Below are 26,465 nucleotides of genomic sequence, written 5' to 3'. Positions count from 1 at the left end.
TCAGGCACATTTCCTTATGTAAGGAGGTAGGCCTGCATAGCAGATAGGTATGCTGATGTGTCAGAGGCACAGAGCTAGTGTGAGGGGTAGGAAGTTTTTTCATAGTAGGTGCATTAGTTGGTCATATCGGAATCGTGGGTATGAAGCTCGGACCCATAAGAAACCAGAAGATAGTAGGAGGACTTTTGTGGCTAGGATGACGGGGAATAGTTCTGTGGGTGGCCCTAGGGCGCTTGGGTTTAGGAATATGATGGCTGTAAGTGTATTTATTAGCATAATGTTCGCATATTCAGCTAGGAAGAATAAGGCGAAGGGTCCTGCGGCGTATTCAACGTTAAACCCTGAGACTAGCTCAGATTCGCCCTCTGTGAGGTCAAAAGGAGCTCGGTTTGTCTCTGCTAGGGTGGATACGTATCATATTATTGCTAGGGGTCATGAGGAGAAAATGAAGTATAGAGGCTCCTGTGCGACGGCAAAGGAGCTGAGTGTGTAGCTTCCGCTTAGTATGATTATTGATAGCAGGATTATGGCCAGTGTCACTTCGTATGAAATGGTCTGTGCTACTGCCCGTAGGGCTCCGATTAGTGCGTATTTTGAGTTCGAGGCTCAGCCTGATCATAGGACTGAGTAGACGGCTAGGCTTGACATGGCTATTAGGAAGAGAACTCCGAGGTTTAGATCTGCTAGGGGAAATGGGAGTGGTAGTGGTGCTCAAGTGGTGAGGGCTAGGACAAGGGCTAGTATTGGTATCAGAATGAATAGAAGTGGGGAAGAGGTAGAGGGTCGGATGGGCTCTTTGGTAAATAGTTTCAGTCCGTCCGCAAATGGTTGAAGTAGGCCAAAAGGCCCGACAACGTTAGGGCCTTTGCGGGATTGTATGTAGCTTAGGATTTTCCGTTCTACTAGGGTTAGGAAGGCTACGGCAATCAGGATTGGGATGATGTATAGGAGGGATATAATGAGGCAGCTTAGTGTTGTTATTTGAATCATGGGTGAAGCTAGGGAGAGGATTTGAACCTCTGGGGAAAGGGCTTAAGCCTTCTGCACTTGCCGGGCTCTGCCACTCTAGCTGGTCCTTTTCTAGGATTGAAAGTGGTGGGGGAAGGCCCTCTTCACGGTTTAGTTGGTTTCACTGCTTGGAGGGGGGGGGCGTGCTTGTGGTATTGGCCCCACTTTCCCGGTCCTTTCGTACTGGGGAGAGTGTGTCATAGATAGAAACCGACCCGGATTGCTCCGGTCTGAACTCAGATCACGTAGGACTGTTAATCGTTGAACAAACGAACCCTTAATAGCGGCTGCACCATTAGGATGTCCTGATCCAACATCGAGGTCGTAAACCCCCCTGTCGATATGGGCTCTTGAGGGGGATTGCGCTGTTATCCCTGGGGTAGCTTGGTCCATTAATCAATTATATTGGGTCTGGTCACTGTTAGCACTTTGAGGGGTAGCTCTAGGTAAAGAGGTATGGTCTTGTTTTTGGAGGATTTGTTCTCCTCCAAGGTCGCCCCAACCGAAAAATATCGACCAGGCTCTGCGATGGTAGTGGCCCCAGTGGGGTTGATTGAGGATTCGCGGTGGTCGTTGATTTTTAAGTTCCACAGGGTCTTCTCGTCTTATGTTCACATCCCCGCTTTTGCACGGGGAGATCAATTTCACTGATTATCTGTGAGAGACAGTTAAGACCTCGTTTAGCCATTCATACAAGTCTCGATTTATGGGACAATTGATTGCGCTACCTTTGCACGGTTAGGATACCGCGGCCGTTAAACCTAAGTCACCGGGCAGGCATCACCTTCAATACTTGTTTAATTTGCTGAAGGCTATGTTTTTGGTAAACAGTCGGGCCTTATTAATTTGCCGAGTTCCTTTCACAGATTTTAATCGCTCTTATAGGCGCTCCTGAGTCGGGTTAACAGGGTTAGTTAATACGTGGTCTTGTAGGGGTTTTTGTATCTGTCTAGGTCTGTTAATAATGTTTCTATGTAAGCTTGCGCCGTTAGAGGGGTGTGGCCCTGAGTTACTTATTTTAGCATTAATTCTCCTATATTCATAGGTTGACCTGTTTGTGATAAGGGAATCATCTTATTTTGGTATTTTTAGGTGGTGGAGCTTTGACGCACTCTTTTTTGATGGCTGCTTTAGGGCCCACGGTAGGATCAGTAGTAAGAATTATCCGCTAGTCGAGGTTGTGTCCTTTTTTAATGGAGCTGTCCCTCCATTAAATAGCTCTTAATCATCTCATTAGGGTTCAGGATGTCCGGTAGGGAGGATTAAGGGGGAACTTAGATTCGTTTCACAGGTAACCAGCTATCACCCAGCTCGGTTGGCTTTTCACCTCTACTGACAAGTCATCCCACTCTTTTGCAACAGAGACGGGTTCGCTCTCTTTAACTGCTTGAAAGTAGCTCGCTTGGGTTTCGGGGGGGCAAACTTTAGTTCACTTTGCTTGGTTGTTCTCGCTAAACCATGATGCAAAAGGTACAAGGGTTGATCTTTGCTGTCTGTCGCTTTGATTGTTTCACTGCTATTTCATCTTTCCCTTACGGTACTGGGGTCTCTATCGCGTCTAAGTGTCTTTTCTATCGCCTATACTAAGACTGTAAAATGCTTTAGTTTAATTAGTTTAGTAAATTCTTTAGTTTTGGTGTACTATTTGTGTGGTTGAGCTAGAGGGGGGGCTTCAAGACGATCCGGTCTAGTAGATATCTTTCAGGTGTAAGCTGAGTGCTTTGGTGTTATAGCTACGTCTTGATATTCTAAGTACACCTTCCGGTACACTTACCTTGTTACGACTTACCTCATCTTCAGCGTATTTATGGTATTAGTTATGTGGGATGTGGCTTTTGAGGAGGGTGACGGGCGGTATGTACGTGCCCCAGGGCCGGCTTAAAGTAGGCTCTATTGTCCCACTTTACTGCTAAATCCGCCTTCCAGAAGTGGTTTCACGCTTCTTTCCGTGTGCCCTATGAATGGGGAATGTAGCCCATTTCTTCCACTCCATAGGCTATACCTTGACCTGTCTTATTAGCGGGGTGCTATTGTGTCCACTGTTGTGCTCTCATTCGAGGTGGGCTGGCGACGGCGGTATGTAGGCTGTGTTGGCAAGGGGTGGTTGGGTTAATCGGGGATTATCGATTGTAGAACAGGCTCCTCTAGGTGGGTTTGGGGCACCGCCAAGTCCTTAGAGTTTTAAGCGTTTGTGCTCGTAGTTCTCTGGCGGATACTTCGGTAAAGTAAGTATCAAGATTTAGGGCCAGGCATAGTGGGGTATCTAATCCCAGTTTGGGCCCTGGCTTTCGTGGGTTTAAATCAGTCGTTAGTTCCTAAGATCATCTTAATGGTGTGTTTAGGTGCATCTTGGGCTTATGACAGCTCAGTTGCATTTTGATCTTAGTTAGCTAGGATAGGCATTTTACCACTCTTTACGCCGTGTCAATAGGACGGTTGATTTGGGTTTCTTGTATGACCGCGGTGGCTGGCACAAGATTTACCAACCCTTGAAGTTAGGCTGTTGCTATAACTAAGTCAAGTTTGCACTCATTGCTTAATGTTAATTACTGCTGAATACCCGTGGGGGCGTGGCTTAGCGAGGCGTCTTGGGCTACTACTTGGGTGTGCCTGATACCCGCTCCTCAAGGCCTGTATGGGGGTAGGTGGTCGAGGGCGTTTACACTGGGGCGCGGATACTTGCATGTATATATTTGCAAAAACCAACCGTAAGGTTAGGACTAAGTCTTTTGTCCGCAGGCATGTTTTATGCCATCTTGGCAACTTCAGTGCCATGCTTTGTGTTAAGCTATGTGGACGGGGGTGTGGTTAGCTGATAGTTGAGTGGTGAGTGAGAGTGAAGTATATGAAATTATTGCTTGTGTTTACTATTTTTAGTACTGGAGTTTCTCTAATAAGTTTAAGTTATTTTGTATGTGTTTGTGTGTATATATACATCGTTCCGATGATGTCATGGAAGGGATGATTAATGGAGTTTTAGAGGTAGTTTGCTGGGATTGGGCGATGAAGGTTTATGCTACATGGTGGTTAGCGAAAGTTTACTGGTTTAGTTTGTGAAGCGCAGGGGTTGCGCTTAATGATTTGCTGTTTTGTGCTATGTCCAACGAGCATTCATCCAATAGCCCCATTTAACCCGGAGGGTGGAGGTAACATTAACTGAATGTGGTCAAAGTGCATCAGTGTCAGGATGATTCCCCGTATACACCAACCGTCTCATCGAGGGACCCTTGAAATATAGGATAGGCCGTGAGGCAGGTGTGTCCAGGCTTAGATTGTGGGACCCCCGAGATCACTGGGAATAGCCACCTGTGAGGTAACCCCGGAAAAAATAAGAGGAACCAGAGGCGCCAAAAAGCTGGAACATGCCGCGATTACGCATTGAGAAGGTGAAAGTACTCACAGATGCCACTTTGAAGGGCAAGGAGGGGTGAGTGAACCCAATGGATGGCCCTGACCGAGGAACCAGAGGCGCAAAAATGTGAGGAGTTTTTTTGCCGAGTTCCTTTCACAGATTTTAATCGCTCTTATAGGCGCTCCTGAGTCGGGTTAACAGGGTTAGTTAATACGTGGTCTTGTAGGGGTTTTTGTATCTGTCTAGGTCTGTTAATAATGTTTCTATGTAAGCTTGCGCCGTTAGAGGGGTGTGGCCCTGTACATGAGGGGCCTAGGATGATTCCTAGGATTGTTATGAGGATGGCAGCGGTTTTGGTGATAAGGGGTATGGTTATTGGGGGGGTTTTGGTTGGTGTGATGAAAGAGGTAATGATTATTCCTGCTGTAATGCTGCCTAGGGCGAGTCGGGTTAGGGGGGCGGTGATTAGTGGGTTGTTTTCGTTTATTGATACTATTGGGGGGATTCGGGTTTGTCCAGCTTGGACTAGGATGGTTATGCGGATGCTGTAGGTTGCGGTGAATGCTGTGGCTATAAGGGTTAGGAGTAGGGCTCAAGTATTTAGGTATGATGTGTTTAAGCTTTCGATGATGAGGTCTTTTGAGTAGAATCCGGCTAGGAATGGGGTTCCTATCAGCGCCAGGTTTCCGATGGTTAGGCAGGAAGTAGTGACTGGGAGTATTTTCTGTAGGCCTCCTATCTTTCGGATATCTTGTTCTCCGTTTAGGTTGTGGATGATAGACCCTGAGCATAGGAATAGTATGGCTTTAAAGAAGGCATGGGTTGAGATGTGTAGGAAGGCTAGTTGTGGGAGGTTTAGTCCGATAGTGACTATTATTAGTCCTAGTTGGCTGGATGTTGAGAAAGCAATGATTTTTTTGATGTCATTTTGGGTTAGGGCGCATGTGGCAGCGAATAGGGTTGATAGAGCACCTAGGCATAGGCAGGCAGTTAGGGCTGTCTGGTTGGTGGCTAGCAGGGGGTGCATGCGGATGAGCAGGAAGATTCCGGCTACTACTATGGTACTGGAGTGCAGTAGGGCTGATACTGGGGTGGGGCCTTCTATTGCTGCGGGCAGTCATGGGTGGAGTCCAAATTGGGCGGATTTTCCTGCGGCTGCGAGGATTAATCCTATGAGGGGGAGGATTGGGGTTTGGTGGGGGTGTACGGCTTGTTGGATCTCTCAGGTGTTGAATGTTGAAGCTAGTCATGCTATGCTCAGGATCAGTCCGATGTCTCCGATTCGGTTGTAGATTACGGCTCGTAGGGCGGCGGTGTTGGCATCTGCTCGGCCTTGTCATCAGCCGATGAGAAGGAAGGACATGATTCGTACTCCTTCCCAGCCTACGAATAGGAGGAATATGTTGTTTGCGGTTGTTAGGAGGAGTATGGCGACTAGGAATGTCAGTAGGTAGGTGAAAAATTTTGTTACGTATGGCTCTGAGGCCATGTATCATATGGCGAATTGTAGGATTGATCATGTTACAAATAGGGCGATTGGAAGAAATGTTATTGAGTATTGGTCTATTTTTAGGCTCAGGGGGATTTTAAAGTTTATAATGAATTTTCACTCCCAGTGGCAGGTGACAGATTCTACTCCCGAGTAGATGAATGCGGTTGTAGGGGCTAGGCTAATTAGGAATGCGGTTTTAACAGCGCGGGTGGTGGCTTGTGGGGTGTTTTTAAAGTTTTTAAATAGAAATGGCAGGATGATTGGGGTTAGGAGGATTGTCAGCGTGAGTAGTGTGAGGGAGTTGATTAGTAGTGTGGGGTTCACTACTTTTACTTGGATTTGCACCAAGATGGGTGGTTCCTAAGACCAGTGGATTGCTGTTATCCTTTAAAAGTAAGGGGGCTGAGGTTTTAGGCTCAGATGTAAGAGTTAGCAGCTCTTGTTGGTTAAACCCTCCCCTCGGCAGGTAAGAAGGTTTGAACTTCTATTCTTAGAATCACAGTCTAATGTTTGGTTTAAACTATACTTGCATGAGGGGATTCCGGAGATCAGTTCGGGTTTGAGGATTAGGAGGAATATTGGGATAATGTGGAGTGTTATGAGCAGGTGTTCTCGCGTGGTTGAGTTTTGCATAGATGTGATGTGGGAGGGGATTGAGCCTCGTTGGGTCATTAGTAGTATGAATAAGGTGTAGGAGGCGGTTAGTAGGGTTGCGATTCCTGTTAGGATGATCGTGAAGGCAGATCAGTTGAATAAGGTGATTATAATGGTTAGCTCTGCTATGAGGTTTGTTGTTGGGGGTAAGGCTATGTTTGTTAGATTGGCCAGCAATCATCAGGTAGCTATGAGTGGTAGGAGAGGTTGTAGGCCTCGTGTGAGTAGTAGAATTCGGCTGTGCGTACGTTCATAGTTTGTGTTGGCTAGGCAGAATAGTATGGAGGAAGTTAGTCCATGGGAAATTATTAGGATCATTGCCCCTGAGAATGATCAGTGGGTTTGGATTATTCCTGCGGCGATAACTAGGCCTATGTGGCTAACGGATGAATAAGCGATTAGTGATTTTAGGTCTGTCTGTCGTAGGCAGATTGAGCTAGTCATTAGGGCGCCTCATAGGGCCAGGGTTAGGAAGGGGTAGTGCAGGAGGTTGGACAGTGGGCCCATAAATAGAGTGACTCGTATAATTCCGTATCCTCCTAGCTTTAGTAGTAGGGCGGCGAGGAGTATTGAGCCTGCGATGGGTGCTTCTACGTGGGCTTTTGGCAGTCAGAGGTGTAGGCCGTATAGTGGGGCTTTTACTATGAATGCTATGAGCAGTGCTAGACCTGATAGTATTCCTGTCCATGAGGTGGATAGGGTTGGGTGGGTTAGTTGTAGGGTTGGCAGGTGCAGGGTGCCAATTTTCACGTATAGGTGTATGATTGTGATTAGCAGGGGTAGAGAGCTTACTGGCGTGTAGAATAGCAGGTAGATGCCAGCGCTTAGGCGTTCTGGTTGGTTCCCCCATCGGGTGATTAAGATTAGGGTGGGAATGAGGGTTGCTTCAAATGAGATGTAAAATAGTGCTAGTTCTGTGGTGGAAAAGGCTAGTAGGATGAATGGCTGGACTGCGACTAAGGTTGAGATAAAGATTCGTTTGCGTTGTAGGGGTTCTTGTTGCAGGTGGTTTTGGCTTGCTATGATTATGAGTGGGAGTAGTCAGCAGGATAGTACTAGGAGGGGGGATGAGATTTGGTCAATTCCTGTTCAGTTGGATAAAAATTTGTAGGGGTAGTAGGTTGGGATTAATCACTGTAGGCTTAGGGCAGCGATTAGGAGGCTGTATAAGGTGGTGTTAGTCCATAGAAATTTTGGTGGAGACAGCAGGGCTGTTGGAAGAAGTATGATTGTGGGTAGGATGATTTTTAGCATTGCAGGAGGTTTAGGTTGTGTAGATGGTCGGAGCCATGTGTGCGGGTGGAGGCTACTAGGATGGCCAGGCCTGTGCCCGCCTCACACGCTGCGAAGGTTAGCATGAGAATTGGTACCATGGTGAATGAGGAGACTTGGTTTTCGATGGATCATATTGATAGGCCTACGAATATCGATAATATTATGCTTTCAAGGCATAGTAGGGCGGATACTAGGTGGGTTCGGTGGAAGGCTAGCCCTAGTCCGCTGAAAATGAAGGCTGAGTAGAAGCTTAAATGTAGGGGCGACATAAGAAAGTTACAGGGTTGGCTGTAATCTGCTGGGTCGAAACCAGCTATCTTTTAGGTTAGACTAACTTTCTGTTATTCTGCTCATTCTAGGCCCCCTTGAATTCACTCGTAGGCCAGTCCGAGTGTTAGGAGAAGGAGGATCACTACAGTTCAGGTGAGGGTCATTAGGGGGGATTGGAGTTGGACGGCTCATGGCAGGGGGAGTAGGAGGGCGATTTCTAGGTCGAATAGGACGAACAGGATGGCTACTGAGGAAGAATCGGACTGAGAATGGTAATCGAGCAGATCCAAGTGGGTCGAATCCACATTCGTACGGTGAGAGTTTCTCTGAGTCGGGGTTTATTTGGGCGAGTCAGAAGTTTAATGCGGTTAGGGCGGCGCTTAGGATTGATGATAGGGCGAATATGAACATGAGTGCGTTCATTGCTCTCCTCTGGGTTTATACCAGATTCTAGAGATTGGAAGTCAATTGTAATTAATATACTAGAAGAGCAAGATCCTCATCAGTAGATGGTTATGTAGAGGAATAGTCAGATGACGTCTACGAAGTGTCAGTATCAGGCTGCTGCCTCGAATCCGAAGTGGTGGTCTGATGTAAAGTGGAACTTGATCAGTCGGAAGAGGCAGACGGTCAGGAAGGAGGATCCGATGATTACGTGGAGTCCGTGGAATCCAGTGGCAACGAAGAAGGTAGATCCGTAGACGCTATCGGCGATTGAGAATGGGGCTTCGTGGTATTCTATTGCTTGTAGGGCTGTGAAGTAGAATCCCAAGAGGATCGTTAGGGTTAGGGCGTGGATGGCATGTTTTCGGTTTCCTTCTGTGATGCTGTGATGGGCTCACGTTACGGTAACGCCTGAGGCTAGTAGGATGGCTGTGTTTAGTAGGGGGACTTCTATCGGGTTGAGTGGTTTAATTCCTGTTGGGGGTCATTGGCCTCCTAGTTCTGGGGTTGGGGCCAGGCTCGAGTGGAAGAACGCTCAGAAGAACCCTAAGAAGAAGAATGCTTCGGATGTGATGAAAAGGATTATGCCGTATCGTAGGCCTTTTTGGACTGTGGGAGTGTGATGGCCTTGGAAGGTGCTTTCTCGTACAATGTCTCGTCATCATTGGAGTATTACTAGGAGTATTGAGATGAGGCCTAGGGTTAGTAGTATGGATGAGTTGTAGTGGAATCACATGATTAATCCTGAGGTTGTGAGTAGGGCGGCGGCTGCCCCAAAGATTGGTCAAGGGCTTGGGTCAACTATGTGGTATGAGTGTGCTTGGTGTGCCATTAGATGTTTTCTTGTAAGTATAGGCTTAGAAGGAGCACGAAGACGTAGGCCTGGATTATGGCTACTGCTACTTCTAGGATGGTTAGGAGTAGTAGGATGATTATTGTTAGGATGGATACTGCAGGAAGGGTGGGTATTAATGCAATGGAGGCTGTAGAGATGAGTTGGATGAGTAAGTGTCCTGCTGTAAGGTTGGCTGTAAGGCGGACTCCGAGGGCTAGGGGGCGGATTAGTAGGCTGGTTGTTTCGATCAGGATTAGTGCGGGGATTAGGGGTGTAGGGGTACCTTCGGGTAATAGGTGGGCTAAAGAGGCTGATGGTTGGTTTCGTAGGCCTGTTAGTAGTGTGGCGAGCCATAGTGGGAAGGCTAGGGCTATGTTCATAGATAGTTGGGTGGTTGGGGTGAATGTATATGGAAGGAGGCCTAGAAGGTTGATTGTAAGAAGTATGATTATTAGGGATGTAAATATTATGGCTCATTTGTGGCCATTTTTGTTGAGTGGGACTATTAGTTGTTTTGTGATTAGGTGAAGGAGTCATGTTTGGATAGTAGAAAGGCGGTTGTTGATTCATCGGTTGTTTGGGGACGGGAATAGTAGGGCTGGGAAGAGTAGGGATAGTAGGATTAAGGGGATGCCAAATAGATTGGGGCTGGAAAATTGGTCAAAGAAGCTTAGGTTCATGGTCAGGATCATGGTGTGGGTTTGGTAGTGAGGGAGGTCTTATTTGATGGGGGGTTGGTTGTGGTGAAGGCTAGTAGTTTTGGTTGGATGAGGAGTGCTAGGGTTAATCAGGTTATACTTATGATTGAAAATCATGGTGCGGGGTTAAGCTGTGGCATATCATTAAGGAGGGGGAAGTCCCTCTTTGGCTAGCTTAAAAGGCTAGTGCTGTTGCATAGCTTCTTAATGATTAGGATGATGATAGAAGGGACGATCAGGCCTCGAAATGTGGGAGTGGGGTTGATTCTACTACAATGGGTATGTAGCTGTGATTAGCCCCGCAAATTTCTGAGCATTGTCCGTAAAAAATCCCAGGCCGGGTGGTAATGAATGAAGTTTGGTTTAGTCGGCCTGGGATTGCGTCTGTTTTAACTCCGAGCGTTGGGACTGCTCAGGAGTGGAGTACGTCTCCTGCAGTAATGATCACGCGGATGGGGGATTCTATTGGGATAACTACGCGGTGGTCAACTTCTAGCAGTCGGAAGTGGCCGTTGGATAAGTCTGGGGTGGGCACTATGTAGGAGTCGAATGATAGGTCTTTGAAGTCTGTGTATTCGTAGCTTCAGTATCATTGGTGGCCGATGGCTTTTAGGGTGAGGTCTGGTTCATCGATTTTGTCCATTATGTAGAGGATTTGTAGGGATGGGAGGGCGAGGAGTACCAGGACGATAGCAGGTAGGATTGTCCAGATCAGCTCTACTTCTTGGGCGTCTACAGCATTGGACGAGAGTTTTTCTGTTAGTATGTGGGCTAAAAGGTAGAGAACTAGGCTGCAGATAGCTAGGGCAACGATTAGGGCGTGGTCGTGGAATTCAACGAGTTCTTCTATGATGGGTGATGAGGCGTCTTGGAATCCTAGTTGGGAGTGGTTGGCCGCATGAGATGTACAGGATTTTTACCTGTGATTTAGTCTTGACAAGGCTATGTAATTGGTTTACTAACGTCTCATAAGAAAGAAGCATGAGCAGTTAATGCAGTTGGCTTGAAACCAGCATGTGAGGGTTCGATTCCTTCCTTTCTTGTACTTGGACGAAGGCCGGTTCCTCGAAAGTATGGTATGGGGGAGGGCAGCCGTGGATTCATTCAACGTTTGTGGTAGTTAGTTCTGGTTGTAGGACTTTTCGTTTGGCCGGAAAGGCTTCTCAGATGATGAATATTAGTATGATTACGGCTACTATTGAGATTAGGGAGCCGATGGAGGAAATGGTGTTTCATAGTGTGTAGGCGTCGGGATAGTCCGAGTATCGTCGGGGTATTCCTGCTAGGCCTAGGAAGTGCTGGGGGAAGAACGTTAGGTTTACTCCTGTAAATATTACCCCGAAGTGGGCTTTTGCTCATGTTTGGTGTAGGGTAAACCCAGTGAGTAGTGGGAATCAGTGAGTAAATCCTGCTAGAATGGCAAAGACGGCGCCTATGGATAGGACGTAGTGGAAGTGGGCAACTACGTAGTACGTGTCATGCAGGGCGATGTCTAGGGAAGAGTTTGCAAGAACGATTCCTGTTAATCCTCCGATGGTAAATAGGAAGATAAATCCTAGAGCTCATAGTATTGGGGGGGTCTCATTTGATTGTTCCTCCGTGCAGGGTGGCTAGTCAGCTAAATACTTTGATTCCGGTAGGGATGGCAATGATTATAGTGGCTGATGTAAAGTAGGCTCGGGTATCAACGTCTATTCCTACTGTAAACATGTGGTGAGCTCAGACGATGAATCCTAGGAAGCCGATGGATAGTATGGCTCAGACTATTCCCATGTAGCCGAAGGGCTCCTTTTTGCCTGAGTAGTACGTGGCTACGTGTGAGATGATTCCAAACCCCGGTAGGATCAGAATATAGACTTCTGGGTGTCCGAAGAATCAGAATAGGTGTTGGTACAGGATTGGGTCTCCTCCTCCAGCGGGGTCGAAGAATGTGGTGTTTAGGTTTCAATCAGTTAGTAATATTGTAATACCGGCGGCGAGTACGGGGAGTGATAGAAGGAGTAGGATGGCGGTAATTAGTACGGATCAGACAAATAGTGGGGTTTGGTATTGTGAGAGTGCGGGGGGTTTTATGTTGATGGCTGTGGTGATAAAGTTGATGGCCCCAAGGATGGAGGAGATACCGGCTAAGTGGAGTGAGAAGATAGCCAGGTCTACTGAAGCTCCGGCGTGGGCAAGGTCACCTGCTAGGGGAGGGTAGACAGTTCAGCCTGTGCCGGCGCCAGCTTCTACAGTGGATGAGGCTAGTAGGAGGAGGAATGATGGGGGGAGGAGTCAAAAGCTTATGTTGTTTATTCGCGGGAATGCTATGTCGGGGGCACCGATTATGAGGGGGACTAATCAGTTGCCGAATCCTCCGATCATGATGGGTATGACTATAAAGAAGCTTATTACAAAGGCGTGAGCGGTAACGATTACATTGTAAATTTGGTCGTCGCCTAGGAGAGTTCCTGGTTGTCCTAGTTCTGCGCGGATTAATAGGCTGAGTGCGGTGCCGACTATTCCTGCTCATGCCCCGAAGATGAGGTACAGGGTGCCAATATCCTTATGGTTAGTGGAAAATAGTCATCGGTTGATGAAGGTGACGGGTAAGATGGCTGAGTGTTGAAGCGTTAGGCTGTAGTCCTTTTTACAGAGGTTTAATTCCTCTTCTTATCGGCTCTGTAGTGAAATTCATGTTGAGTTGCAAGCTCATCGATGCGCACTAGGGTGCGTCAGGGTCTTTGTAGGCAGAAGCCAATTGGTTTAGGCATTTAGCTGTTAACTAGAGTTTTGTGGGATCGAAGCCCATCTGTCTAGGGAGGCTTTAGCTTAATTAAAGCGTCTGACTTGCATTCAGAAGATACAGGTTAATATTCTGTAAGTCTTAATGTGCAGAAACTAAGAGGGTTTAACTCTTATTTAAGGCTTTGAAGGCCTTCGGTTTGGGGTGTTATCCTAAGTTTCTAGACAATGGCATGTATTATTGGGGACAGGGGAAGTAAGAGGATTGATAGTGAGGCAAGGACCGCAGTAGGTGTGCTTGGGGCTTTGCTAGTGTATCATTGTTTTATGTGGTTAGAGGAGTTGGGGGGAAGGGTAATTGTTGAGTGGTATGCGAGGCGTAGGTAGAAGAAGAGGCTGAGCAGTGATAGCATGGCAATTGCCATGGCTGCTGGTGTTATTTCCTGTTTAGTTAGTTCTTGGATGATAAGTCACTTTGGTATAAAGCCTGTTAATGGGGGGAGGCCTGCTAGGGATAAAAGTACTAGTATTAGGGTGGCGTTTAGCACTGGGGTTTTTGTTCATGAGGTTGTGATCATGGATAGGTTAAGGGCTTTGATTTTGTTAAGGGCTAGGAATACGGCTGATGTTATGATTGTGTATAGGTAGAAGGTAAGTAAGGCCAATTTGGGGCTGTAAACTAGGATGATGGCGATTCAGCCTAAGTGGGAGATGGACGAGAAGGCTAGAATTTTGCGTGTTTGTGTTTGGTTCAGTCCTATTCAGCCTCCTAGTGCTGTTGAGGCTAGGGCCATGGCGGTGAGTAGAGCTGGGTCGAGGGATTTGGATGTTAGTAGGAGCAGGGTTAGTGGGGGGAATTTTATGAGGGTCGAGAGTAGCAGGGCTGTTATTAGTGGCGATCCTTGTAGTACTTCTGGGAATCAGAAGTGAAATGGCACTAGGCCCAGTTTAATAGCGATTGCTGCTGTCAGTAGTAGACAGGAGGTTGGGTGGTTTATTTGTGTGATGTCTCATTGGCCGGTGACTCAGGCATTGGTTATGCTAGAGAATAGGACCAGGGCGGAAGCAGCTGCTTGGGTTAGGAAGTATTTCGTTGCGGCTTCTACTGCTCGTGGGTGGTGGGATTTGGCAATTAGGGGAATGATGGCTAGTGCGTTGATCTCCAGTCCTGTCCAGGCCAGAACTCAGTGGTTGCTGGAAATTGTGATTGTGGTGCCCAAGATGAGGCTGAAGGTTATGATTGGGGTCGCGTAAGGGTTCATTAGTAGAGGAGGGGGTTAAACCATCATTTTCGGGGTATGGGCCCGATAGCTTGATTAGCTGACTCTACTAGAAAATAATATAAGGGAAGTATGGAGAATTTTGATTTCTCTTGTGTGGGTTCAATTCCTACTTTTCTAAGGTCAACAGGAAATGAGAGGGCTGTTATACCTCTATGTTCACTTTATCATAGTGACCCTTTGTAGTTCAGGCACATTTCCTTATGTAAGGAGGTAGGCCTGCATAGCAGATAGGTATGCTGATGTGTCAGAGGCACAGAGCTAGTGTGAGGGGTAGGAAGTTTTTTCATAGTAGGTGCATTAGTTGGTCATATCGGAATCGTGGGTATGAAGCTCGGACCCATAAGAAACCAGAAGATAGTAGGAGGACTTTTGTGGCTAGGATGACGGGGAATAGTTCTGTGGGTGGCCCTAGGGCGCTTGGGTTTAGGAATATGATGGCTGTAAGTGTATTTATTAGCATAATGTTCGCATATTCAGCTAGGAAGAATAAGGCGAAGGGTCCTGCGGCGTATTCAACGTTAAACCCTGAGACTAGCTCAGATTCACCCTCTGTGAGGTCAAAAGGAGCTCGGTTTGTCTCTGCTAGGGTGGATACGTATCATATTATTGCTAGGGGTCATGAGGAGAAAATGAAGTATAGAGGCTCCTGTGCGATGGCAAAGGAGCTGAGTGTGTAGCTTCCGCTTAGTATGATTATTGATAGCAGGATTATGGCCAGTGTCACTTCGTATGAAATGGTCTGTGCTACTGCCCGTAGGGCTCCGATTAGTGCGTATTTTGAGTTCGAGGCTCAGCCTGATCATAGGACTGAGTAGACGGCTAGGCTTGACATGGCTATTAGGAAGAGAACTCCGAGGTTTAGATCTGCTAGGGGAAATGGGAGTGGTAGTGGTGCTCAAGTGGTGAGGGCTAGGACAAGGGCTAGTATTGGTATCAGAATGAATAGAAGTGGGGAAGAGGTAGAGGGTCGGATGGGCTCTTTGGTAAATAGTTTCAGTCCGTCCGCAAATGGTTGAAGTAGGCCAAAAGGCCCGACAACGTTAGGGCCTTTGCGGGATTGTATGTAGCTTAGGATTTTCCGTTCTACTAGGGTTAGGAAGGCTACGGCAATCAGGATTGGGATGATGTATAGGAGGGATATAACGAGGCAGCTTAGTGTTGTTATTTGAATCATGGGTGAAGCTAGGGAGAGGATTTGAACCTCTGGGGAAAGGGCTTAAGCCTTCTGCACTTGCCGGGCTCTGCCACTCTAGCTGGTCCTTTTCTAGGATTGAAAGTGGTGGGGGAAGGCCCTCTTCACGGTTTAGTTGGTTTCACTGCTTAGAGGGGGGGGGCGTGCTTGTGGTATTGGCCCCACTTTCCCGGTCCTTTCGTACTGGGGAGAGTGTGTCATAGATAGAAACCGACCTGGATTGCTCCGGTCTGAACTCAGATCACGTAGGACTGTTAATCGTTGAACAAACGAACCCTTAATAGCGGCTGCACCATTAGGATGTCCTGATCCAACATCGAGGTCGTAAACCCCCCTGTCGATATGGGCTCTTGAGGGGGATTGCGCTGTTATCCCTGGGGTAGCTTGGTCCATTAATCAATTATATTGGGTCTGGTCACTGTTAGCACTTTGAGGGGTAGCTCTAGGTAAAGAGGTATGGTCTTGTTTTTGGAGGATTTGTTCTCCTCCAAGGTCGCCCCAACCGAAAAATATCGACCAGGCTCTGCGATGGTAGTGGCCCCAGTGGGGTTGATTGAGGATTCGCGGTGGTCGTTGATTTTTAAGTTCCACAGGGTCTTCTCGTCTTATGTTCACATCCCCGCTTTTGCACGGGGAGATCAATTTCACTGATTATCTGTGAGAGACAGTTAAGACCTCGTTTAGCCATTCATACAAGTCTCGATTTATGGGACAATTGATTGCGCTATCTTTGCACGGTTAGGATACCGCGGCCGTTAAACCTAAGTCACCGGGCAGGCATCACCTTCAATACTTGTTTAATTTGCTGAAGGCTATGTTTTTGGTAAACAGTCGGGCCTTATTAATTTGCCGAGTTCCTTTCACAGATTTTAATCGCTCTTATAGGCGCTCCTGAGTCGGGTTAACAGGGTTAGTTAATACGTGGTCTTGTAGGGGTTTTTGTATCTGTCTAGGTCTGTTAATAATGTTTCTATGTAAGCTTGCGCCGTTAGAGGGGTGTGGCCCTGTACATGAGGGGCCTAGGATGATTCCTAGGATTGTTATGAGGATGGCAGCGGTTTTGGTGATAAGGGGTATGGTTATTGGGGGGGTTTTGGTTGGTGTGATGAAAGAGGTAATGATTATTCCTGCTGTAATGCTGCCTAGGGCGAGTCGGGTTAGGGGGGCGGTGATTAGTGGGTTGTTTTCGTTTATTGATACTATTGGGGGGATTCGGGTTTGTCCAGCTTGGACTAGGATGGTTATGCGGATGCTGTAGGTTGCGGTGAATGCTGTGGCTATAAGGGTTAGGAGTAGGGCTCAAGTATTTAGGTATGATGTGTTTAAGCTTTCGATGATGAGGTCTTTTGAGTAGAATCCGGCTAGGAATGGGGTTCCTATCAGCGCCAGGTTTCCGATGGTTAGGCAGGAAGTAGTGACTGGGAGTATTTTCTGTAGGCCTCCTATCTTTCGGATATCTTGTTCTCCGTTTAGGTTGTGGATGATAGACCCTGAGCATAGGAATAGTATGGCTTTAAAGAAGGCATGGGTTGAGATGTGTAGGAAGGCTAGTTGTGGGAGGTTTAGTCCGATAGTGACTATTATTAGTCCTAGTTGGCTGGATGTTGAGAAAGCAATGATTTTTTTGATGTCATTTTGGGTTAGGGCGCATGTGGCAGCGAATAGGGTTGATAGAGCACCTAGGCATAGGCAGGCAGTTAGGGCTGTCTGGTTGGTGGCTAGCAGGGGGTGCATGCGGATGAGCAGGAAGATTCCGGCTACTACTATGGTACTGGAGTGCAGTAGGGCTGATACTGGGGTGGGGCCTTCTATTGCTGCGGGCAGTCATGGGTGGAGTCCAAATTGGGCGGATTTTCCTGCGGCTGCGAGGATTAATCCTATGAGGGGGAGGATTGGGGTTTGGTGGGGGTGTACGGCTTGTTGGATCTCTCAGGTGTTGAATGTTGAAGCTAGTCATGCTATGCTCAGGATCAGTCCGATGTCTCCGATTCGGTTGTAGATTACGGCTCGTAGGGCGGCGGTGTTGGCATCTGCTCGGCCTTGTCATCAGCCGATGAGAAGGAAGGACATGATTCGTACTCCTTCCCAGCCTACGAATAGGAGGAATATGTTGTTTGCGGTTGTTAGGAGGAGTATGGCGACTAGGAATGTCAGTAGGTAGGTGAAAAATTTTGTTACGTATGGCTCTGAGGCCATGTATCATATGGCGAATTGTAGGATTGATCATGTTACAAATAGGGCGATTGGAAGAAATGTTATTGAGTATTGGTCTATTTTTAGGCTCAGGGGGATTTTAAAGTTTATAATGAATTTTCACTCCCAGTGGCAGGTGACAGATTCTACTCCCGAGTAGATGAATGCGGTTGTAGGGGCTAGGCTAATTAGGAATGCGGTTTTAACAGCGCGGGTGGTGGCTTGTGGGGTGTTTTTAAAGTTTTTAAATAGAAATGGCAGGATGATTGGGGTTAGGAGGATTGTCAGCGTGAGTAGTGTGAGGGAGTTGATTAGTAGTGTGGGGTTCACTACTTTTACTTGGATTTGCACCAAGATGGGTGGTTCCTAAGACCAGTGGATTGCTGTTATCCTTTAAAAGTAAGGGGGCTGAGGTTTTAGGCTCAGATGTAAGAGTTAGCAGCTCTTGTTGGTTAAACCCTCCCCTCGGCAGGTAAGAAGGTTTGAACTTCTATTCTTAGAATCACAGTCTAATGTTTGGTTTAAACTATACTTGCATGAGGGGATTCCGGAGATCAGTTCGGGTTTGAGGATTAGGAGGAATATTGGGATAATGTGGAGTGTTATGAGCAGGTGTTCTCGCGTGGTTGAGTTTTGCATAGATGTGATGTGGGAGGGGATTGAGCCTCGTTGGGTCATTAGTAGTATGAATAAGGTGTAGGAGGCGGTTAGTAGGGTTGCGATTCCTGTTAGGATGATCGTGAAGGCAGATCAGTTGAATAAGGTGATTATAATGGTTAGCTCTGCTATGAGGTTTGTTGTTGGGGGTAAGGCTATGTTTGTTAGATTGGCCAGCAATCATCAGGTAGCTATGAGTGGTAGGAGAGGTTGTAGGCCTCGTGTGAGTAGTAGAATTCGGCTGTGCGTACGTTCATAGTTTGTGTTGGCTAGGCAGAATAGTATGGAGGAAGTTAGTCCATGGGAAATTATTAGGATCATTGCCCCTGAGAATGATCAGTGGGTTTGGATTATTCCTGCGGCGATAACTAGGCCTATGTGGCTAACGGATGAATAAGCGATTAGTGATTTTAGGTCTGTCTGTCGTAGGCAGATTGAGCTAGTCATTAGGGCGCCTCATAGGGCCAGGGTTAGGAAGGGGTAGTGCAGGAGGTTGGACAGTGGGCCCATAAATAGAGTGACTCGTATAATTCCGTATCCTCCTAGCTTTAGTAGTAGGGCGGCGAGGAGTATTGAGCCTGCGATGGGTGCTTCTACGTGGGCTTTTGGCAGTCAGAGGTGTAGGCCGTATAGTGGGGCTTTTACTATGAATGCTATGAGCAGTGCTAGACCTGATAGTATTCCTGTCCATGAGGTGGATAGGGTTGGGTGGGTTAGTTGTAGGGTTGGCAGGTGCAGGGTGCCAATTTTCACGTATAGGTGTATGATTGTGATTAGCAGGGGTAGAGAGCTTACTGGCGTGTAGAATAGCAGGTAGATGCCAGCGCTTAGGCGTTCTGGTTGGTTCCCCCATCGGGTGATTAAGATTAGGGTGGGAATGAGGGTTGCTTCAAATGAGATGTAAAATAGTGCTAGTTCTGTGGTGGAAAAGGCTAGTAGGATGAATGGCTGGACTGCGACTAAGGTTGAGATAAAGATTCGTTTGCGTTGTAGGGGTTCTTGTTGCAGGTGGTTTTGGCTTGCTATGATTATGAGTGGGAGTAGTCAGCAGGATAGTACTAGGAGGGGGGATGAGATTTGGTCAATTCCTGTTCAGTTGGATAAAAATTTGTAGGGGTAGTAGGTTGGGATTAATCACTGTAGGCTTAGGGCAGCGATTAGGAGGCTGTATAAGGTGGTGTTAGTCCATAGAAATTTTGGTGGAGACAGCAGGGCTGTTGGAAGAAGTATGATTGTGGGTAGGATGATTTTTAGCATTGCAGGAGGTTTAGGTTGTGTAGATGGTCGGAGCCATGTGTGCGGGTGGAGGCTACTAGGATGGCCAGGCCTGTGCCCGCCTCACACGCTGAGAAGGTTAGCATGAGAATTGGTACCATGGTGAATGAGGAGACTTGGTTTTCGATGGATCATATTGATAGGCCTACGAATATCGATAATATTATGCTTTCAAGGCATAGTAGGGCGGATACTAGGTGGGTTCGGTGGAAGGCTAGTCCTAGTCCGCTGAAAATGAAGGCTGAGTAGAAGCTTAAATGTAGGGGCGACATAAGAAAGTTACAGGGTTGGCTGTAATCTGCTGGGTCGAAACCAGCTATCTTTTTGGTTAGACTAACTTTCTGTTATTCTGCTCATTCTAGGCCCCCTTGAATTCACTCGTAGGCCAGTCCGAGTGTTAGGAGAAGGAGGATCACTACAGTTCAGGTGAGGGTCATTAGGGGGGATTGGAGTTGGACGGCTCATGGCAGGGGGAGTAGGAGGGCGATTTCTAGGTCGAATAGGACGAACAGGATGGCTACTGAGGAAGAATCGGACTGAGAATGGTAATCGAGCAGATCCAAGTGGGTCGAATCCACATTCGTACGGTGAGAGTTTCTCTGAGTCGGGGTTTATTTGGGCGAGTCAGAAGTTTAATGCGGTTAGGGCGGCGCTTAGGATTGATGATAGGGCAAATATGAACATGAGTGCGTTCATTGCTCTCCTCTGGGTTTATACCAGATTCTAGAGATTGGAAGTCAATTGTAATTAATATACTAGAAGAGCAAGATCCTCATCAGTAGATGGTTATGTAGAGGAATAGTCAGATGACGTCTACGAAGTGTCAGTATCAGGCTGCTGCCTCGAATCCGAAGTGGTGGTCTGATGTAAAGTGGAACTTGATCAGTCGGAAGAGGCAGACGGTCAGGAAGGAGGATCCGATGATTACGTGGAGTCCGTGGAATCCAGTGGCAACGAAGAAGGTAGATCCGTAGACGCTATCGGCGATTGAGAATGGGGCTTCGTGGTATTCTATTGCTTGTAGGGCTGTGAAGTAGAATCCCAGGAGGATCGTTAGGGTTAGGGCGTGGATGGCGTGTTTTCGGTTTCCTTCTGTGATGCTGTGATGGGCTCACGTTACGGTAACGCCTGAGGCTAGTAGGATGGCTGTGTTTAGTAGGGGGACTTCTATCGGGTTGAGTGGTTTAATTCCTGTTGGGGGTCGTTGGCCTCCTAGTTCTGGGGTTGGGGCCAGGCTCGAGTGGAAGAACGCTCAGAAGAACCCTAAGAAGAAGAATGCTTCGGATGTGATGAAAAGGATTATGCCGTATCGTAGGCCTTTTTGGACTGTGGGAGTGTGATGGCCTTGGAAGGTGCTTTCTCGTACAATGTCTCGTCATCATTGGAGTATTACTAGGAGTATTGAGATGAGGCCTAGGGTTAGTAGTATGGATGAGTTGTAGTGGAATCACATGATTAATCCTGAGGTTGTGAGTAGGGCGGCAGCTGCCCCGAAGATTGGTCAAGGGCTTGGGTCAACTATGTGGTATGAGTGTGCTTGGTGTGCCATTAGATGTTTTCTTGTAAGTATAGGCTTAGAAGGAGCACGAAGACGTAGGCCTGGATTATGGCTACTGCTACTTCTAGGATGGTTAGGAGTAGTAGGATGATTATTGTTAGGATGGATACTGCAGGAAGGGTGGGTATTAATGCAATGGAGGCTGTAGAGATGAGTTGGATGAGTAAGTGTCCTGCTGTAAGGTTGGCTGTAAGGCGGACTCCGAGGGCTAGGGGGCGGATTAGTAGGCTGGTTGTTTCGATCAGGATTAGTGCGGGGATTAGGGGTGTAGGGGTACCTTCGGGTAATAGGTGGGCTAAAGAGGCTGATGGTTGGTTTCGTAGGCCTGTTAGTAGTGTGGCGAGCCATAGTGGGAAGGCTAGGGCTATGTTCATAGATAGTTGGGTGGTTGGGGTGAATGTATATGGAAGGAGGCCTAGAAGGTTGATTGTAAGAAGTATGATTATTAGGGATGTAAATATTATGGCTCATTTGTGGCCATTTTTGTTGAGTGGGACTATTAGTTGTTTTGTGATTAGGTGAAGGAGTCATGTTTGGATAGTAGAAAGGCGGTTGTTGATTCATCGGTTGTTTGGGGACGGGAATAGTAGGGCTGGGAAGAGTAGGGATAGTAGGATTAAGGGGATGCCGAATAGATTGGGGCTGGAAAATTGGTCAAATTGGTCTATTATCTTCCTATTTACCATCGGAGGATTAACAGGAATCGTTCTTGCAAACTCTTCCCTAGACATCGCCCTGCACGACACGTACTACGTAGTTGCCCACTTTCACTACGTCCTATCCATAGGCGCCGTCTTTGCCATTCTAGCAGGATTTACTCACTGATTCCCACTACTCACTGGGTTTACCCTACACCAAACATGAGCAAAAGCCCACTTCGGGGTAATATTTACAGGAGTAAACCTAACGTTCTTCCCCCAGCACTTCCTAGGCCTAGCAGGAATACCCCGACGATACTCGGACTATCCCGACGCCTACACACTATGAAACACCATTTCCTCCATCGGCTCCCTAATCTCAATAGTAGCCGTAATCATACTAATATTCATCATCTGAGAAGCCTTTTTGGCCAAACGAAAAGTCCTACAACCAGAACTAACTACCACAAACGTTGAATGAATCCACGGCTGCCCTCCCCCATACCATACTTTCGAGGAACCGGCCTTCGTCCAAGTACAAGAAAGGAAGGAATCGAACCCTCACATGCTGGTTTCAAGCCAACTGCATTAACCGCTCATGCTTCTTTCTTATGAGACGTTAGTAAACCAATTACATAGCCTTGTCAAGACTAAATCACAGGTAAAAATCCTGTACATCTCATGTGGCCAACCACTCCCAACTAGGATTCCAAGACGCCTCATCACCCATCATAGAAGAACTCGTTGAATTCCACGACCACGCCCTAATCGTTGCCCTAGCTATCTGCAGCCTAGTTCTCTACCTTTTAGCCCACATACTAACAGAAAAACTCTCGTCCAATGCTGTAGACGCCCAAGAAGTAGAGCTGATCTGGACAATCCTACCTGCTATCGTCCTGGTACTCCTCGCCCTCCCATCCCTACAAATCCTCTACATAATGGACAAAATCGATGAACCAGACCTCACCCTAAAAGCCATCGGCCACCAATGATACTGAAGCTACGAATACACAGACTTCAAAGACCTATCATTCGACTCCTACATAGTGCCCACCCCAGACTTACCCAACGGCCACTTCCGACTGCTAGAAGTTGACCACCGCGTAGTTATCCCAATAGAATCCCCCATCCGCGTGATCATTACTGCAGGAGACGTACTCCACTCCTGAGCAGTCCCAACGCTCGGAGTTAAAACAGACGCAATCCCAGGCCGACTAAACCAAACTTCATTCATTACCACCCGGCCTGGGATTTTTTACGGACAATGCTCAGAAATTTGCGGGGCTAATCACAGCTACATACCCATTGTAGTAGAATCAACCCCACTCCCACATTTCGAGGCCTGATCGTCCCTTCTATCATCATCCTAATCATTAAGAAGCTATGCAACAGCACTAGCCTTTTAAGCTAGCCAAAGAGGGACTTCCCCCTCCTTAATGATATGCCACAGCTTAACCCCGCACCATGATTTTCAATCATAATTATAACCTGATTAACCCTAGCACTCCTCATCCAACCAAAACTACTAGCCTTCACCACAACCAACCCCCCATCAAATAAGACCTCCCTCACTACCAAACCCACACCATGATCCTGACCATGAACCTAAGCTTCTTTGACCAATTTTCCAGCCCCAATCTATTCGGCATCCCCTTAATCCTACTATCCCTACTCTTCCCAGCCCTACTATTCCCGTCCCCAAACAACCGATGAATCAACAACCGCCTTTCTACTATCCAAACATGACTCCTTCACCTAATCACAAAACAACTAATAGTCCCACTCAACAAAAATGGCCACAAATGAGCCATAATATTTACATCCCTAATAATCATACTTCTTACAATCAACCTTCTAGGCCTCCTTCCATATACATTCACCCCAACCACCCAACTATCTATGAACATAGCCCTAGCCTTCCCACTATGGCTCGCCACACTACTAACAGGCCTACGAAACCAACCATCAGCCTCTTTAGCCCACCTATTACCCGAAGGTACCCCTACACCCCTAATCCCCGCACTAATCCTGATCGAAACAACCAGCCTACTAATCCGCCCCCTAGCCCTCGGAGTCCGCCTTACAGCCAACCTTACAGCAGGACACTTACTCATCCAACTCATCTCTACAGCCTCCATTGCATTAATACCCACCCTTCCTGCAGTATCCATCCTAACAATAATCATCCTACTACTCCTAACCATCCTAGAAGTAGCAGTAGCCATAATCCAGGCCTACGTCTTCGTGCTCCTTCTAAGCCTATACTTACAAGAAAACATCTAATGGCACACCAAGCACACTCATACCACATAGTTGACCCAAGCCCTTGACCAATCTTCGGGGCAGCTGCCGCCCTACTCACAACCTCAGGATTAATCATGTGATTCCACTACAACTCATCCATACTACTAACCCTAGGCCTCATCTCAATACTCCTAGTAATACTCCAATGATGACGAGACATTGTACGAGAAAGCACCTTCCAAGGCCATCACACTCCCACAGTCCAAAAAGGCCTACGATACGGCATAATCCTTTTCATCACATCCGAAGCATTCTTCTTCTTAGGGTTCTTCTGAGCGTTCTTCCACTCGAGCCTGGCCCCAACCCCAGAACTAGGAGGCCAACGACCCCCAACAGGAATTAAACCACTCAACCCGATAGAAGTCCCCCTACTAAACACAGCCATCCTACTAGCCTCAGGCGTTACCGTAACGTGAGCCCATCACAGCATCACAGAAGGAAACCGAAAACACGCCATCCACGCCCTAACCCTAACGATCCTCCTGGGATTCTACTTCACAGCCCTACAAGCAATAGAATACCACGAAGCCCCATTCTCAATCGCCGATAGCGTCTACGGATCTACCTTCTTCGTTGCCACTGGATTCCACGGACTCCACGTAATCATCGGATCCTCCTTCCTGACCGTCTGCCTCTTCCGACTGATCAAGTTCCACTTTACATCAGACCACCACTTCGGATTCGAGGCAGCAGCCTGATACTGACACTTCGTAGACGTCATCTGACTATTCCTCTACATAACCATCTACTGATGAGGATCTTGCTCTTCTAGTATATTAATTACAATTGACTTCCAATCTCTAGAATCTGGTATAAACCCAGAGGAGAGCAATGAACGCACTCATGTTCATATTTGCCCTATCATCAATCCTAAGCGCCGCCCTAACCGCATTAAACTTCTGACTCGCCCAAATAAACCCCGACTCAGAGAAACTCTCACCGTACGAATGTGGATTCGACCCACTTGGATCTGCTCGATTACCATTCTCAGTCCGATTCTTCCTCAGTAGCCATCCTGTTCGTCCTATTCGACCTAGAAATCGCCCTCCTACTCCCCCTGCCATGAGCCGTCCAACTCCAATCCCCCCTAATGACCCTCACCTGAACTGTAGTGATCCTCCTTCTCCTAACACTCGGACTGGCCTACGAGTGAATTCAAGGGGGCCTAGAATGAGCAGAATAACAGAAAGTTAGTCTAACCAAAAAGATAGCTGGTTTCGACCCAGCAGATTACAGCCAACCCTGTAACTTTCTTATGTCGCCCCTACATTTAAGCTTCTACTCAGCCTTCATTTTCAGCGGACTAGGACTAGCCTTCCACCGAACCCACCTAGTATCCGCCCTACTATGCCTTGAAAGCATAATATTATCGATATTCGTAGGCCTATCAATATGATCCATCGAAAACCAAGTCTCCTCATTCACCATGGTACCAATTCTCATGCTAACCTTCTCAGCGTGTGAGGCGGGCACAGGCCTGGCCATCCTAGTAGCCTCCACCCGCACACATGGCTCCGACCATCTACACAACCTAAACCTCCTGCAATGCTAAAAATCATCCTACCCACAATCATACTTCTTCCAACAGCCCTGCTGTCTCCACCAAAATTTCTATGGACTAACACCACCTTATACAGCCTCCTAATCGCTGCCCTAAGCCTACAGTGATTAATCCCAACCTACTACCCCTACAAATTTTTATCCAACTGAACAGGAATTGACCAAATCTCATCCCCCCTCCTAGTACTATCCTGCTGACTACTCCCACTCATAATCATAGCAAGCCAAAACCACCTGCAACAAGAACCCCTACAACGCAAACGAATCTTTATCTCAACCTTAGTCGCAGTCCAGCCATTCATCCTACTAGCCTTTTCCACCACAGAACTAGCACTATTTTACATCTCATTTGAAGCAACCCTCATTCCCACCCTAATCTTAATCACCCGATGGGGGAACCAACCAGAACGCCTAAGCGCTGGCATCTACCTGCTATTCTACACGCCAGTAAGCTCTCTACCCCTGCTAATCACAATCATACACCTATACGTGAAAATTGGCACCCTGCACCTGCCAACCCTACAACTAACCCACCCAACCCTATCCACCTCATGGACAGGAATACTATCAGGTCTAGCACTGCTCATAGCATTCATAGTAAAAGCCCCACTATACGGCCTACACCTCTGACTGCCAAAAGCCCACGTAGAAGCACCCATCGCAGGCTCAATACTCCTCGCCGCCCTACTACTAAAGCTAGGAGGATACGGAATTATACGAGTCACTCTATTTATGGGCCCACTGTCCAACCTCCTGCACTACCCCTTCCTAACCCTGGCCCTATGAGGCGCCCTAATGACTAGCTCAATCTGCCTACGACAGACAGACCTAAAATCACTAATCGCTTATTCATCCGTTAGCCACATAGGCCTAGTTATCGCCGCAGGAATAATCCAAACCCACTGATCATTCTCAGGGGCAATGATCCTAATAATTTCCCATGGACTAACTTCCTCCATACTATTCTGCCTAGCCAACACAAACTATGAACGTACGCACAGCCGAATTCTACTACTCACACGAGGCCTACAACCTCTCCTACCACTCATAGCT

General features: G+C 47.3%; 1 long non-coding RNA gene across 1 annotated transcript; it reads left to right on the top strand.

Moving 5' to 3' along the window:
• Positions 1 to 10,496: 10,496 nt before the first annotated feature.
• Positions 10,497 to 22,928, top strand: LOC308187389. The gene is made up of 2 exons (XR_013944653.1): positions 10,497 to 10,818; positions 22,254 to 22,928. It is a non-coding gene; the product is annotated as an uncharacterized lncRNA (long non-coding RNA).
• Positions 22,929 to 26,465: the final 3,537 nt, after the last annotated feature.

Source organism: Anser brachyrhynchus (genome assembly GCF_964034855.1).
Source record: "Anser brachyrhynchus genome assembly, contig: SCAFFOLD_246, whole genome shotgun sequence".
In the NCBI taxonomy this organism is placed as follows: domain Eukaryota; kingdom Metazoa; phylum Chordata; class Aves; order Anseriformes; family Anatidae; genus Anser; species Anser brachyrhynchus.
This window is presented reverse-complemented; position numbering and strand designations above follow the sequence as displayed.